General features: G+C 41.2%; 1 long non-coding RNA gene across 1 annotated transcript in view; it reads left to right on the top strand.

The window, feature by feature from the left end:
- The window catches only part of LOC112451479, a 74,523-nt gene that overhangs the window by 8,566 nt on the left and 49,506 nt on the right, over positions 1 to 16,451 (top strand). The window contains exon 2 of the long non-coding RNA XR_003040304.2: positions 1,357 to 1,447. This is a non-coding gene — a long non-coding RNA (uncharacterized LOC112451479). The remainder of the gene's footprint in view (positions 1 to 1,356; positions 1,448 to 16,451) is intronic.

Genomic DNA, 16,451 nt, shown 5'->3' on the forward strand with positions numbered 1-16,451 from the left:
GGTCTTTATTTTAGCAGTAAGGTAGCAAAGCTGCGCTCTTCTTCGTAGACATTGAGTTTGGCTGCAGCTGCACACAGTTGCAGCGCCTCCTACAGGAAACTGGTGGAGCTACGCAGAGAACCACGCCGTTCAAAAGCCGTGTTTGGATTCATGTTTTTATAAACACTGAGGTCCGGACCTCGGGGTCCTCAGTGGGAGCTACGGTCCTGCTCCCAGTCACTTGCATCAAAATATCAGCCAAACAATCGCCTCTTTCTTCCCACCAGCTTAATCAAAAGGGTGTCCCATTCGACTCACCGTTAAGCTTTGATTCACACATTAAGGCCGTTTCCCGTTCTTGTTTTTTTTGTTTAAGAAACATTTCAACAATAAGACCTCTGGTCTCCGAAGTCGACCTGGAGAAAATCGTTAATCCGCTTTTTGATTTGGATTTGCTTTGAACAAACTCTGCGGATTTCTAGGAAGTTTGTAAGAAGACTGAATTAGCCAGGGTTTTTATTTTTTATTTTTATAAGCTACAGTTTGCCTGATTGGGCGTCAGTATCGTTGTCTGTCTGAGAAAACCCAAGTGAGCATGAGCTCCGGGGACTAACGGGGACAGTTAGCCATGATGCTAACGTGCTAACTTCATCTGTCAGACATGACGCTAAGAACCCACCAGTCTGAGGACAAACTTGTTGGTTTCGCCGGCCATTATGGCTTTAACGTCGGCCATTTTTCTGAGGCTGTGTGCATCCTCTTGTGGCGCTGGTTGCTGTTCTAAATCTGGGCGGTGAACACGGTTCTGTCAGGTGTTTGTGGGTTTTCATTAATTGTACAGGTCCACTTTTATGAGTTTTAATGGCCGACGCAGAGTTTTTAGACATCAGGACGGCTAAAGCCTGACTTAAAACACCAACTTTTAGTTTTGGTCAGTGAGTAACAAAATATAACAAGCATTGGATGACTTAAAAAATAAATCTGCATTTAAAAACCTTAGAAGAACTCCTGTTCTTAAAAATGGTGTCTAAAAAAGCATTTATTTTTACTTAAAACAATCTAAATTGTGAGCTACAGAAAGCTGGTTGTGGCAGCTTATTTTTCTACTTTGCAATTAATTGTGCACAGGCAGGGCTGACTGATGTATTTATTTTTAATTATTTATTTCCAGGAGGCCAATTAATCTATTTCTCTTTGATTAAGAAATTTTTTTTCTGTTTTGTTGTCATCAAATAGTTGGCTGAATTTATTGGAACATAGCTTTATAAACCTTAACATCAGCATCAGTCTGACATAACTGCAAACCGCAGCAGCAGCAGAAGGAGGAGCTGTAGCACTTCCAGCATGAATGTCATGCTTTTATTTTATTTTTCTCAGAGTGACCCGTGGCCCCGCTCAGACTAGCCGTTGGCCCGTCAGTCTGTCCGTTTCTTCAAGCCGAGGTCCTTCAACGAGCCATCTGCAACAGGTAAGATATTTGTTTATAACCTTACCACAGGACCCCACTTTAAAGAAAAGGGATAGTTCGGATCTTTTTAAGGGATTTGAAGAGAATGAAATGCTGCAAATAGGCGAGTTGTGTGAAGTCATTTGGTCCGCTTTTATTTAAAAAAAAAAATTATTTCAACTTTAAGAACTAAATATATGTTGAAGTTTTTCTATCTAAGAACAAAATGTGTCAGAAAAACCATCAAAATTTTCAGTTTTCTTCTATTTATGGAACATTTTAAGTGTGAAGGTTGAAAATGTAGAATTTTCTTTATGATCTTCGTTGTAATTTTCAGTTTTTCTGAGCTCTTATTATCCGCGTGCGTGCATTGAATCTTTTTTTGTTTAAATCTGAAGCACAGAAATTTCATTTCAGGAGCTCCAGGTATTTTAACTTTTTTTTTTTAAAAGAAGAAGAATTTGACCTTCCTCAGCTTCAGTCTTTTATGAGTTTTATCTTTTGGAACGTCGATGCACGTCTCTCATTTTTATTTATTTTTCCGTCCTTTAAAGTGGCAGCGGTTGGTCTAATTTATGTTTCTGCAGAGGTGACTAAAACCTGCCTGCTTCTGAGCTGAAACCTTTACGGATCTGTGGCGTCGTGTCGTTCCGCCGGTAATCAGAGAGTCTGCAGGCGACGGGCAGATTTCTGCTCCTGAACTCCGGTTTGTGCATCTAATTGCAGTTTTTTATGGTTCTGTAATGGACTTCTTAACCCAAGGAGTCTTCAAACGCAGCACTTTGATTCTGGTTACATAGGTGTGACCTCTGCGTGTGTGTGTCGAGCCCGGAGGGGGAAATGGCGGGGGCGTTTTTGAGCATCTGAGGATGTGACAGGGTTTCCCGGGCTGGAGCAGAGATAAAGCCAGACAGTGAAGATCTGCGGCTCTGCTTTGATCCGGCCCGTCACGTAACTTCTGATGACGCCGGGCTGGGAGAGGACGCGGCGAGCATCAGGGTCTCACCTCAGGTGCTCAGGAGCCCGTTTTGCTTTGGTTAATTACCCTCAGCGAGCCGGATGGAGGAATGCATATCGCCCTCATGATCATTTTAAGCTGCCATAAACGACGTTTGAGCTCAATTCTCATCCTGTATCACGTCTGTGGCGTTGATTAGCTCTGGCGGAGCTGCAGATGAGGTTTCAGGAAGGGGGCGGAGTTTATTCTTGCAGGAAAAGTTGATTTTTATACTAAGAGTCATGCATGAGTTGCATACATAAAATAAAAATGCCCGTTTTAAGTTTGCTCCCAAAACGTTTGTTGCGTTTGGACTTGAAATGTCTCGACTAAAGAGGTGGACGGTTGGGTATTGAGTTTCCACAAGAGGCCAGAATTAAAGACCCGATTCAGGATTTGTTTTCCACGAAGGAATCTATAAGAGCGAGAATGTTTGTTTGTCTCCACGTGTCCTTGTGATGGACATGTGTCCCCTCCCGCCTGGAGACGGGTAAATAAAGCAGCTGGATGTTCGGATCTTTTCTCAGATTTGTCCATTTGAGTCGTGGAAACGCCCAGGAGTGACCGGCTGATCTCAAAACTGTCTCCGCCACCGTGAAATGTCCCGGTTCGGTTTTTAGATTTAAGAGGGTGCCGAGGAGTTTGGACAGAGGATTGAAGTTCTGTGCAGAAGATTCAGACTTTCAGTGACAAACAGAACAACCCTATTTGTAGGTTTTTTTTTTTTTTGTTTTTTGTTTTTTAAATGGTGGCAGCTGCCCCTCTGTGCCACCCTCTAGAGCCGCCCCTGGAGAGTTAATCTGCTTCCTGTCTGAGAGTTTCAGTCAAATATGTCCTGAACCAGACGAGGAAACAGCTGGTTCTGTTCAGAGGACGTCTCCATGGCTGCTCCTCTCGTCTCACAGCATCAGCTCGCAGATAGAGGGCGCTCTTCGCCTGGGTTTCTCTGCTCGGCCTCCGTTAGAAGTTTATTTATAGAGGCTGGGTTCGAAGGAGAGGAGCAACTCGTGATGTTTTTGTCTTTGGAAAAGAACACGAGGGACTATGAAAGTTGCAGGAGAGCAGAATTTAAAAGCGAACGATCAGATGTTCTGTGATCTGACTGACAAGAAGTTCAAATTTATCTGCAGTTTTTTTGATTTATTGAATGTTTTTGTGCTTTAAATCAATCAGCCAGACTGTGAAATAAATCTGAAGGGTTACGGCTTCAAAACTCAACAATGAACACTTTAAAATCCTTTTTTTTAAAATTATTATTATTTTTAAAGTCGGAGAAACTTTTATTTAAGATGACATTTCTAAAAAAGCATCTCCACAGTTTGATCCAGCGTTGTTTTTTTTCAGATGCTAAAATTAATATTTAAAAGCAAATTGTACGAAAGTGACAACATTATTGCCTGCCAACATGGAAGGTGGGCGATCATGTTATTGTGTTTGCCTCCTAGCAGAATATTTCATGAAATCGGCCTTAACGGAGTCATTTTTACAGATATTTTGGTCAAACTTGGTGTGGTAGTGGCTGAGAGTCATCCCCAACACTCGCTCTGAGGGCTGACTGGTGGGTGATAGGCATTCCTTCAATAAAAGCTGCTTTATTTTTTATATTTCCTGGTAAAACTGAAGTATTTAAATTAGTTTCAGTCTTTATAGTGTTTCTGAAAATTTTATTTATCTTCATTTGTTATTTATTAACTGAAATTTAACTTTTTTAGATGTTATTTTTACAAAAACAGTTAAATTTATTTTAGCTTGTTGCAAAATATAAATTAATTTATTCAAATCTGCAAATCTAAAAGTGATTCTTTGTTTTTTTTCTGGTTTCCAACCTTTAATACAAACCAATTTATCCTAATTTATTCAATTCTTTTTATTTAATTTACTTAGTTTTCATGGCATTGCTCCGTCACCGTTAACCTTTAGTTCAGTTAGTTTGCTTTTATTTTATAAATCCTCAAAAGCTGCTTCTTTGCAAACTCAAGGAGGGAACTAAAAGACACATTTGTCTTGAAATGAAGGAAAAAGGAAATAGGAAATCCAATCTTTCAGCTGCAGAACGTCGATGTTTGTCAGCTGTTTGGAGCTGAACCTTTTACTTTGTTTTGTTTTTTTTTTTTAAAAAAAGGGATTTAAAGCTGAAAATGTCTTGAATCTGTGAGAAACGATGAAGAGAATCTATATCAGGCAAAAAAAGGGCTGAAGATGGGATTAGAAGAGAGTTAAACCTGTTAATTTGGAAGTTTTTTATTGTAGGTGTGTAAGTTTCCTCTAATTTCTGAAAAAAAAAAACTAAAAGGAAAAAGGACAAATTCTAAGATACGAGGTTTAAACACAGGAAGATTTCAGAGATGCGGCAAAAACAATCAAATTAAAACCCGAGGTGAAGTCAGATGGCAACAAAAACAAGGATTTCATGAACATGAAGGAAAATACGGATCATTTGAAAACTTGTTTTTAAATTTTTATTAATCTACAGGATCTCCATTCAGTCGAGCATGCTGTCCAAGTCACCAGGTCATTATTTAAGGTGGTTTCTTTAAGGTAGTATCTCAGTTAGTGCACATCTCCCAAACTTGTATTTTAAGCTGTGCACTTTACTTTATCGCTCACATCGTTCCCAGCCTGGCAGCCTCACGTCGAAGGTTTCATCTACAGGCGTACCTTTTAGAAATAAGAGCTTTTCTTTTTTTAAATTATTAGTTATGGATGCATGGTTTTTACACCTGCAGCCTCAGATGTTCTGTTATAAAGAGCTCCAGTTCACGAGTCAAAACGCGGCTCAGGGATTCATGGAAACTGAACCGAGAGGAGTTTGAGACGCCTACGGTAACTCCCGTGTCTCTCAGGCGTTTTGGACTTGTGTTAAATTTGAATCATCTGGACTGCGAGCCTCTGCAAACGTTTTGAGACGTTCTCCAACAGTCGCAGCCCATTTATCGGTTCGCTGTGTGTAAATGCAGGAATATTGTCATCTAAATCCACTGTAGACCGTCACAAACGAGGTGAACAAAGACGCCGGCTTTGCTTCGTTTTCTGCAGCGACGTCATTAATCACGTCCTTCAGAAGGGACGAGCTGACACGGCTTTGCCCGTCTGCTAATGTCGGGTCCAAGTAGGCCAACGGTTCTGGTGTTTAATTACAATCAAAGTGCTGACGGGCTTCCTAATCTGCTGCAAGTCCCGGCAGATTCTGTCCCGCTGACAGATTACCGGAAACACCTTCGTGTCTGTTTATGCTACAGTTTTATCACTCCATAAAGAGACGCTGAAACCTGGACTTAGAATGTCCCGTGCATGCAGATGAACTGGATTTCTTTGAGATAATTGGAAGTAGATGTGCAAATATTGAGCCACATGAACTGAATTCTGATAATCTGGATCGGGAACCCTGCAGGAGCGCTCCGTTTTGAGCTCTTTACTCGCTAAAACTCCTCCATCCTCCCTCGAGCTACACCCGACGTCCCGCCTCTTCTTTCAGTGTTGAATCAAGTCGAGAGTTTCTGCAGGACAGGAGATTTTTGTTTTGATTTTTAGTCCCGAGAAGTCGGCCAGCTCCTGACCTTTCCCACCGCAGGATGTCCTGCTCGAGCACTTCCTGTCTGCCGAGCGAGGTGAGCCAGGATTCATAACTCAGCAGGCCGCATCGATCCCGCCATGATGTCAGGTGGAGAAAGGTCACCCGCCTGAACTGAATCAGACCTTTTTTTATTTTGTTTTCTTCCATGAAGTGAAGCTAAACTGGCTTCAGGAGCAGAAGTCGCGTGAAGCTGATTTCTCTGAAATGGGATCTAAATCTCAGCATCTGTGGCAGCTTTGGCTCCGGAGGTCCAGTTTACAAAAAGTAAAACTCCGTTTTCATGGCTTCATGGCGTTGTATGAACATTAAAATGAAACTGGATTCCTGGCTCCTTGGAGTGCATATCGCCCGCCACCTTTCGTACCAGAGCAGCCCTTTTGGTCAAACCTTGAAAACGACATTTATGTACAACCTGTCAGTGCTCAGAACGTGATGTTAATGACTCTCAGCTACTACCAAACCAGATTTTACTCCATTAGCTGTAAAATTAACTGACTTTCATTCATTGTTTGCTAAGGTTGAACTTCTGAAGTCACCTGAAAGCTTCAGCAGGTAACTTTTATAAAACTGTCACTATGTCCTGACATTAGAATACGAGACAATCTGTGGGAAAAAAAATCAACCTCCTCTGGTTCGTCCCGGTGGTCCTGCTCCACCCCCGGTCAGAAACGACCAATCAGAGCCAGGAGGGAGGGTCTTAGTGGTGTCAATCACGCTCGTGTACGCGCTGCTTGCAGACTTTCCTCCACACGGCGCGTACCGTCGTTCAAGCTCGAGATTACCAGCTGTCTGCGGCTGTGCTAATGACGGAGAAACAACCTAACGTTACAGGAAAACCGCTCAAGAAACGGAAGAAGCGAGCTAAAACGACGCATTAGACCGAGCCTGAAATAAAACGAGGGTAAACTTTAGTTTCAAGATGGCTGTACATCCAGTGATTGCTTTCTGAGAGTTTTATGCTATTCTAACAACAAAGACAGGAAAAAATGTCTCTAATTCAGTCAGTTTCACAGATATTGAGCTAAAGTTCGACGTGGCGTTAGCCGAGTTATTCACAACACGTACTCTGAGCGTTACACCTCACAGTGTGGCTAAAATGGCCACAACGCCATCAGTTCTCAACCGAGGATCCAAGGCTCACAGTTCGGGTCTTAATTCGGTTTGTTTGCGTGGTCGTTCTCGTTACATTTTAAATGCGACCTCCAGTTCCCGAAACGCAAAAAGACCTGACGTCACGCTGAGTTTACGGAGGTAAATATGGACGCTGCGAGTGTTAGCCTGTGTGTTGGTTCTGAAGTTGCTGTCCAATCGGGGCCGACTGTACATCCAAACGGTAAAAGATGAAAGAAGACGGAGAAGAAAAGGAGAACTGTGGCTGCTGCTTTTCTGCAGAGTCGAAGCCAACAGTGGTGGGACTTTGACGTGAAGGACCTCCGTCCCTTCATCCGACGTAAAAGTTGGACGAAGTGTGACATGAACGTCTGAAGTCTGATGTGCATTCCTTTAAGGATTGCTCAGCCTTTTTTTGTGTAGTGCAAACCTAAATCTTTTGCTTGAAGAGGAGATGGCTGCTGCGACGTGTCGATGGACCCGAGAAGAACGCCGCCCAACAAAGTGACCATGTTTACGTTAGCTGGAAGGTGTCAGAAAACAAGGAGAACATTGTTATACACGAAGCAAAAGGAGGGGTGAGGATTCTCTTTATTAATTTTTGAGGAACACGAGTTCTGCTTGGCTTCAGGGGAGCTGTTTGTTCTGCCGCGCTGCTGTGGCCCGCGGACACGTCGAGATGAGCCACAACAAAAGGAGAGCGGCGGCTTTCAAACAGAATATATTAAATGTCTTCTTTTGACGCTTTCACCTCTGCGGTAGCCGTCCTTTGTGTTCGTCTCTCGTCCTCAGGCTTCGGCGCTAACAAGGCTCCCCGCCACGGTCTCTGATCGCTGCGTATTTACCTCGGTGAAAACACACCAGCTGCAACTTTCTGCCTGAACTTGAGTCACTTTGAGAGATGTTCAGTAAATAAATTGGTGGTGGGGGGGAACTCTGGAAACGAGTTCAGGGCTGCTTGGAAACTTTGTTTCAAGGCAGATAAAATGCCACAGTGCCTCATGGGACTCCAGCCAGGAGGATAAAATCCAGTCATTTTTAACACATTAACACAATCTGGAACATCTTACAAGTAAAAAAAAGTAAATATTCTATAAATTGTTGCATAAACTTTACATAACAGACAGACAAAGTTACTATGAAGTCTCCTTTGCTGTTCGTTAGAAAAAATTAAAGGTTTAAGGTCCAGAACAGGGCTGCTTTTGCTTCATTTGGATTAATCCAACTAATTTTCCTTTAATCAACAATTTTAGTTTCTTATTAAACAAACAACTTTGGCATTTGTAGTAAATCACAAAATAAAACATAAACAAAGACTTGCAAATTAAAAAAAATGTTTTTATTTATACATTTAGGAGGTTTCCCTGGAACTGATTTTATTGAAACTCTCAAACAGTTGCCGATTCAAGATGGCCACCACAGCTAATCAACCTTATCCACATGGCTGTACCACAATGAGTTTATTTACCTATAATTGCTTTATAGCAATTAATGCAATCACAGTTTTATAAACCTTCTACATCGCAATATTTTACCAACAATCTGTAAATGAATCCCGCAGGAAATAGCTCCAGGCTGTGCAAGAACTGCTAAAGCCAGCTGCTGCTGCTCTTTGCGACTAAAGTAATATAACTCATTGTGACCATTTAACAATCCCTCTGGGATTTCACGGGCATTCTTTGTGATTGTTGCGGCTAAAATGCCTGATTTTGCGGGCATTTTCCTAAAAGTTGCAATTTTTTTTTTGACTAAAATCAATAAAAAACCATAACTTTTAATATATAAACTAAAAATCCTTCCTAGTTTTGTAAGATAATTCCCAACAAACATTGACATTCTCAAAAGGTGCTTTATTTGAGAACTTTGAGAGCTTCTAAACTGACATTCATGAGCATTTCTGGATTGTCCCTGGTCTGCAGCTCTCCTCACATGTTTTGCAGACACAAAGTGTTTGTCGATGTGTTTATGTTCCATGATTACACTGCAGGACGTGCAAAACAGCTGCAGCTGGGGAGGAAACTGGTTTGCTGAAATCTTTGTGGGCAAATGTGAAGCATTAGCGCACATTTTGGCTTCGGTCGCTGCTCCTGCACGCTCCCGGCATTCTGATGTTAACAGGAAGTGACGTCACGTGTCTTCTTCCTGAGTTATTTGGGGTTGTTTTGTATTCCACGCTACACAAACCCACAAAGAAGAGACTAGACCGCAGAAACGGTGGCGAATCACTTTAGAAACAATAAATATTGGGTTAAAGTTGTGGGAAAGTTGCAGTGTTTTGGGCAAAGTTGCAAAAAGTTGCAATTTTGCAGGGTTTGCTTGATTTGCGAATTCCTGGAGGGTCTTATTGAAGGTCAAACTGTTAAATATATTCCACTCCGATCTAACTGGCACAAAAATGTCTTGATTCAAACTGCGGCGCTCCGGTTTGAGAGAAACCCGAGACAGTGACCAAAAGTGGGTGTCAGGGATGCTTCAGGTAACTCTCGGCTGATGTTTGACTGAAACCATGAAATGCAATGAAGCTGTCAATATCTGACAGCTTGATGGACGGTGGCAAGGTCACGGACCTCCGCTGGTAACTGGATCTGGTTGGGTCTTCGGTTTACGGAGGAAAAACACTCACCTCGTCCATTAATGGCGCCGCATTTTGGAATCTGATCAAGTCACAACTTAACCTGTCAGGATGGTTTTCCGTCCAGTCCATCTATTTATCCTCGGTGATGGACAGGTAGGTCTGAAGCAGGAATTTGAGAAGCTAATGAGGAGAAATGAGGACTGCTTTGATTTTCTGAAGAGCACTTTAGTCGTCGTAGCTCAAGGTGTGTGGTGGTTTTTGTTTTTTTCAATTTTGTTTTTGATCAGACTGTTTTGTTGGCTTCTTGGTTTGAAAAGTCTTTTTGTTGCTTCTCCTTCGTGGAAAAAATACGAGCTTTAAAAATGTTTTTGTTGAGATAAATCAGAGTTAAAAGCAGGCTTTGATGGTGAGAAGGCCATTATGCTGTGAAAGTCTGCTTTTCCTCTTATTCACATGGAAACAGAAATCTTGTCTTTACGAATACTTTCCAAACCAAAGATTTAGAAAAAAACAGTTTTTATTGCATCCATGTCTACATAGCAAATTTTAGGGGGAGACAATGCTTCTATTTACTGCATATTTTGATGTGTACCTGGAATTTTCCTAAACTTGTTGCCGTTATACTTTGACCATGTGTTGAAAAGTTCAGTTGCTTAAAGGAAATGGTCAATGATGACGACACAAGCTACAATATTCTAAGCTGTACATTTGTTTTATTGTGGTGTTAATACGGTTTTTAGTCATTTCTTCCATTCCTCCTTTTAGACGTGGGCAAATTTTTTGCTACCCTTCCACAATAATCTCAAAAACACACCTCCAGTTTAGTCCTCATCAGTCCCAGAAACTTTAAGGTTTGTCATCGTGCATTTTGGTGAGTTCCTGTCTTTTTCTGCCAGCAGTTCAGCCCTCCTGGGTCTTCGTCTCATTATGATTCAAAATGTGACGGATGGTGTTATCAGAAAGTGACGTACCTTGAATGTGGAGTTCAGTTTTCTACCCTCCAGACTGTCCATCTGATCAACCTGGGGTCGCATTTTCTCTTGCGTCCGCACCCTGGGAGGCTACAATGCCATGAACCTTACACTTTTTAGTTTTTGTAGCTCTGGACATGGTGCTGTTAGGTAGGGGTTAAATAACGTGTCATTTTACACCCTTACTGCTTGATGATGGTCTCGTAGCCTTCACCTTTATCACAAACATGTCTCATGTTCTTTCTGAGCTCATCAGAGAGCTCTTACCTTTCTTTCACATCATACTTGTATCGGATCTCATTCTTTAGGTCATGACCCTTATGATCTTGCTGTTGTAATTACAGTGACTGTGGATGGTTGTTTGTCTCCGTGTGTCCCTGTGATGGACTTGCAACCTGTCCAGGGTGTCCTCTGCCTCTTGCACAGTGATGGCTTGAAATGGACACCAGCTCCCTGGAGAATCGGGTAAAGAAAATACCTGGATGGTGAAAGATGAAGACCTTTGTTGTTTGTATTTATTTATTTTTTAATCACACCAAACCTGAGTAAAACCTGTTCATTTCTGCAAACAAGGCCCTGATTTGTCAATCCATCCTGCCATCACTTTTAAACAAGATACTTCAGCTTCTTCACTTGATGCAAAACGTGACCAAAACCCAACCAAGACGAGGGGTTTCCAAACCTGACACCCTCCTCTGCTTGAGATCCTGTCCATGGACACCACAAACGGGATCGGTGGACTTTAACTCGAACTGGGACCTGTTTGACTAGATATCCCTTAAAAGTAACCCCTGTACCCCATACTCCCACAGAGAACCTGAGTTTAACACCAAGATGGTTTGCTTTGGGGGAGACTCTTAACGCTCTTTCTTCTCCAGTTGTGTAACGCACCGTAAGGACTGCTGACATCTGTCTGGTGTCCGAGGCAGCAGCTGCCAACGAGCCTGACGGGTAAATCTCCAGTCGCCTTGTCCCCTGGGAAGGAAGTGCAGTCAGATGTTTCTGTTACAAATAAGTTTTCACTTAAATGTACCATCAGTGCCGAGTTTGGAGGCAGCTGCAGCCTGATGTTGGCTTTTTATTATCACCTGCCACTAAAGGTGGAGCAGGAATTTTGCCCGTGTGTTTGAAGTGTCAGCAAAATATCTTAAGACTCATTGGACCCATTTTTTTGAATAAAGTAATCATTAAATACACATCTACAACAGATTAGAGGAGTCAACAGAATAAAAGCTGGTTGCCAAAGCTAATTAATCTAAATTAATTGATTTAAAAAAAAAAGCACAATAAATAGCTACTACTCAGTCTGTTTTACAGATATTGAGCTAAGAGTTGGTGTGGTAGTAGCTGACAGTCATCCCAACACACCCTTGGATTGTGTTGACCTCTCAGGCATCAACTGTTGGCGTTTGTCTGTTTAGCAAAATATCCCAAGAATTACTGGATGAAACGTTTTGGAAATAATCACTGGTTGCACGTTGATGAAATGGCCTTTTTTTTAAATTTCAAGATGGCTGCCACAGCTAATGGACAGCAGTCCACACAATAAAATTGTCTAACTCGGACAGTTTTACAGATATCGAGCTAAAATTTGATGTGGTAGTAGCTTTTAGTCATTCACGACACATACTATAAGCAAATCTGACATATTGTTGTAATTTCTCGTAGGATTGCGTGTTATGTTATTTTCAATGTTTGACAAACAGATTTGACTCTTATTTCTCAACATCCGATGATATTAGTGTAAAACTCTGGCATGGAAAGCAGTGGTCGATAAGCATTCCTGTTTTTGGAGAAGTTTAATGGAATTGTTGGTTTTTAAAAATGAATAAAAAGGAAGAATTAACTTCCCTTTTTGTTTTTCACGTAGTGAGAAAATCTCTGTTACAGCGAGTCGGAGGCTCGAGCAAATTTACTGACATGAAAACCCCATTTCTTATTACTCTGAGATAAAAGTAGTTTTCATTCTCGCTGTAATATTACTTGTTATATTAAAAAGGAAGTAGTTGTTGCCTGCCGTGGAGCTGAGAAATGAGGAGTAAACCGCCGTCCTCCTCCCCCCCAGTGTCCCTCGTCCACTTCAGCGATAACCTCTCCGTCTCGAGCTGGCAGGAGGGTTAGGGCTTTATTATCTCTTTGTCACATGAAAGCTCAGACGCCGGAGTCTTCGCCGGGGCCCCCGACGGGACCTGGACTGTGTGGTTTCATCTACGTCAGACGTGAACACAAAACTGACCAGAAGGCGCACGACATTTGCCCAGAGAAGCAGCCGCGAACCGACTCTGGGGGGGAGAAACTATTCGCAATTAAAGTCCTGGCATCCCTTAAAGGTTTGCATATCACCCGCCACTTTTCAGCCCAATTTTAGACTAAAATAATCTCGTCTTGAGAAGTGATGGAGTTGCAGCATTTTGGTCAAACCTTGGCCAATCTCCATCAATTATTCATTGGGAAAAAATATGTGAATTAACTGGTTTTAGATGTAATATGTCAAATTATTCATATAAAAAACATCAGTTACTTTTTCCATAGCATTTAGAACAAACCTGCTTTAATGAACAAAGAAAACTAGACTGAACTTAAAAATACATCAGTAGCAATAATTTCTTATGCCTTTTTATTGTGAATTTTTCTCCTTTTTATAACAGTTAAAAAACCATCAACAAAACGGATCATACGGCGACTAAAATAAGAAGAAAAGGCAGAAAAAGACAAACATTAAAGCAGACTCGCTGTTACTCTGATGCACATTACCTCAAGGCAGATATCCGGTTTGGTTTCTTGGCTTCTAGTTTATCCACGAGAGTTCAATCGGTCCCAGTTTATGTTCTCTGTTGCTCTTTACACGTCAAAATAAGAGGTTGCTGAGAAATTAAAGACAACTTTACTAAATAGGCTCAGTTTTTTTTAAGCAAAATGAGAACCAATAGAGACTCGATTTGTCACAAACTGAAGGATCAGATCTAAAAATCTCATCTTGGGGGCCAGAGAAAATGTTACCAAGGGCCAGATCTGGCCCGCGGGCCTTCAGTTTGACACCTTGTAAATCACGTGCAGCATCTAGTGAGATGTTGGCACTCTGAGTATGTGTTTTGGGATGACTCTCGGCTACTACCACACCCCTGTAAATTTGACGAAACTATAACCATTTCTGTGTTTTGCTAAGGTTGATTAGCTGTGGTGGCCATCTTGAATTGGGGTGACTCAAAGGGTTGTAGAGCCAATCATTGGCGCCTGCTCAATGGAGCAGCTGCTTCCCCGTTTTCTGAAGTAGGGGTGCAAACTTGTTTATTAACCTAAACATGTTATCGCTCCAGCAATAAGACAAAAGCATCTAATGTTTGTAAATAAGTAGAATTACCCCCCCCTTTTAGCTTTCCGTTGGTTCAGTCCAACTCAGCAGGACACCAGGATTTCTTTCTCAGAGGTTCATTAAAATCATCCAGTGGTTCATGAGATATTTTGCTAACAAACAGGGTTGGCGCAACAGTTGGTGTCAAAATATGCTCGCGCTCAGACTATGTGTGGGGATAATAATCAGCTGCAATCATGCAGAATTTTCTGTCAATATGTGTAAAAATGGCGAAGTTTCAGCCGTTTTAGGTTTCCAGATAAGGTCGTTTGGTTCTGGCGGCCATCTTGATGGGTTTACACCAAAAGTTAATCAGTTGTTTCATATAAATCCCCCTCACTGACAGGAAATTTGAAGAATATTTAACTGTTTCGCAATCTGTTATCAGTTTTGGGTGCGTCTCTTCTACTACCACGCCACTTTTTAGCTCATCACCTATAAAACTAACAGAGTTACAGACTTTTTTTTTGAATGAGGTTGGCTCTAAAAGTGTACATCCCATAATTACTTTGAGAATTTCATGATAAAGACCGACTTTAATGAGAGATTCTGCAAACAGTCGCGGACAGAAACTGCAGGAGAAAACATTATCTGAAAGACAAACATGCGTCAGTATGACCTGATGTAAATTGGACACATGTTCAGGTATCTACCTGTCCTATATGCCCTTCTTCTTCATCACACACACACACACACACATCCACGCTGATTTATAATAACCCACTTTGCAAAGGAGGAAACTGAACAAACAGGCCGTGTTATCTGTCACCAGACGACCCAGTTCAAGTTCGAGAAGCTGCCTGTCAGGAACAATTGACTGCCCAGCTGATATATTAGACCTTAATGGCAGGAAAAAAAAAGAGGCTCTTAACGATTGCCTTTGCTGGGCATGTGAAGGTCCCACAGCGGGCCAGACTGCAAAAAGGAAACAAATGATTTCCTGAAGCAGCATCTTCCTTACCCCAAACAATCCATCTGATACAGACGTTTGATAGTCATTTAGCCCCCGGCGGATTAAAGCTGCCCCTTTAGGAGAGGAATCAGGTGAGGAAATAGTTTCTCACCTCATTAGAGGACGGAACCGGATGTGATAAATGAAACCATGCTGACATTATGATTAATTTCATTTTAAATCACTATTTTTTGTTTAAAGAAACTAGCAAAATTTGGTTTCAATATGTAAAAAACAGTCAGACATTACATATAGAACAGGCTTAAAACCCAAATTACAAACTTGATTCTAAGATTTTTAAAGTTAGATATAAATTTATCATGTTTTGACTCATGTCAGAACATTAATTTATTATCTTTTCTTTAACACCCTGTTTAAAAGTCAGAACAAGCATTTTTTTCCGTTGATATCGATTAACTTTACATTAATGTGTCCAAAGTTTTAAATAAAACCTTTAATACAGGTCATTAAAATGGCAAACATAAATAAACTTAAACTTTGAGATTCTAAGAAAACTAAATAAATTCAAGCAGATACAATCAGCTCTGAGGCCCTGTTCAGACCTGTTGTTAAATATCCGTCTCTGATTAAGAGCGTTCAATCGGTTAATCTGTATCCTGAAACATTTCTGGATCAGATTACCTTCTCTTCACCTCCACGCAGGCAGCCCCGTCATCGCTTAAGAATCTCATTTATTAAATTCTGTATTAGACCCAAAACTGAAGATTTTAACCCATAAATTTAAATGGAGAATTGATTTAATTAGGTGAGCGTGACGCAACGAAGGACCGCTCTGGCTGTTTGTCTCCGACACGGCACGTTAAAGTGACCACAGCAGGTCCAAAAACAATCAGCTAGGTGAAAAACTGACTCATTTGTCCTGTAATCCACTTATTGATTAATACAATACTGCTTTTTATTATTTTGGCAAACGAAAAGTATTGTCGTTTAATCAGCTTGAATCATCCAGCGGTTGGGCAGACATTTTATTTGTTCGTGTTTAACGCTGCTGAATGTGCGGGGTCACGTCAGTTTCAGTAAGGGGTCCGACATCTTGGCTCAGGACGGATCGTGTTCAGACTACCAATCGGATCGGCTCCAAAAGATGTTTTCAATGCACACTGAGGCCGTTCAGATTTGTATTTAATGATGTCCTAATGCGGTCTGAAAGCTAAAGATGCACTTAAATAACCAAGTATGAATTTGATTTGTGGAATCTCATAACTGAAAGGAAAAATAAGAATAATCATGAATATTCAAAGAAAGGTTGCTCATATATGTATGTAAGTTGTGTATTTTCTTGCTCCCGTCCCAGCTCTGGGAGAATCAGGCTTCAGGATCTTGGAGTGCAGTTTTGATTATTCCAAGTTTAAATTATTTATCAACCCCTCCAGGATTTCACGGGCATTTTTTGTGATTGTTGCAGCTAAAATGCCTGATTTCGCAAGGCATTTTCCTAAAAGTTGCGATTTTTTTTTTTTTTTTTTTTTTTTT

Source organism: Kryptolebias marmoratus, linkage group LG18, assembly GCF_001649575.2.
Source record: "Kryptolebias marmoratus isolate JLee-2015 linkage group LG18, ASM164957v2, whole genome shotgun sequence".
NCBI lineage: Eukaryota > Metazoa > Chordata > Actinopteri > Cyprinodontiformes > Rivulidae > Kryptolebias > Kryptolebias marmoratus.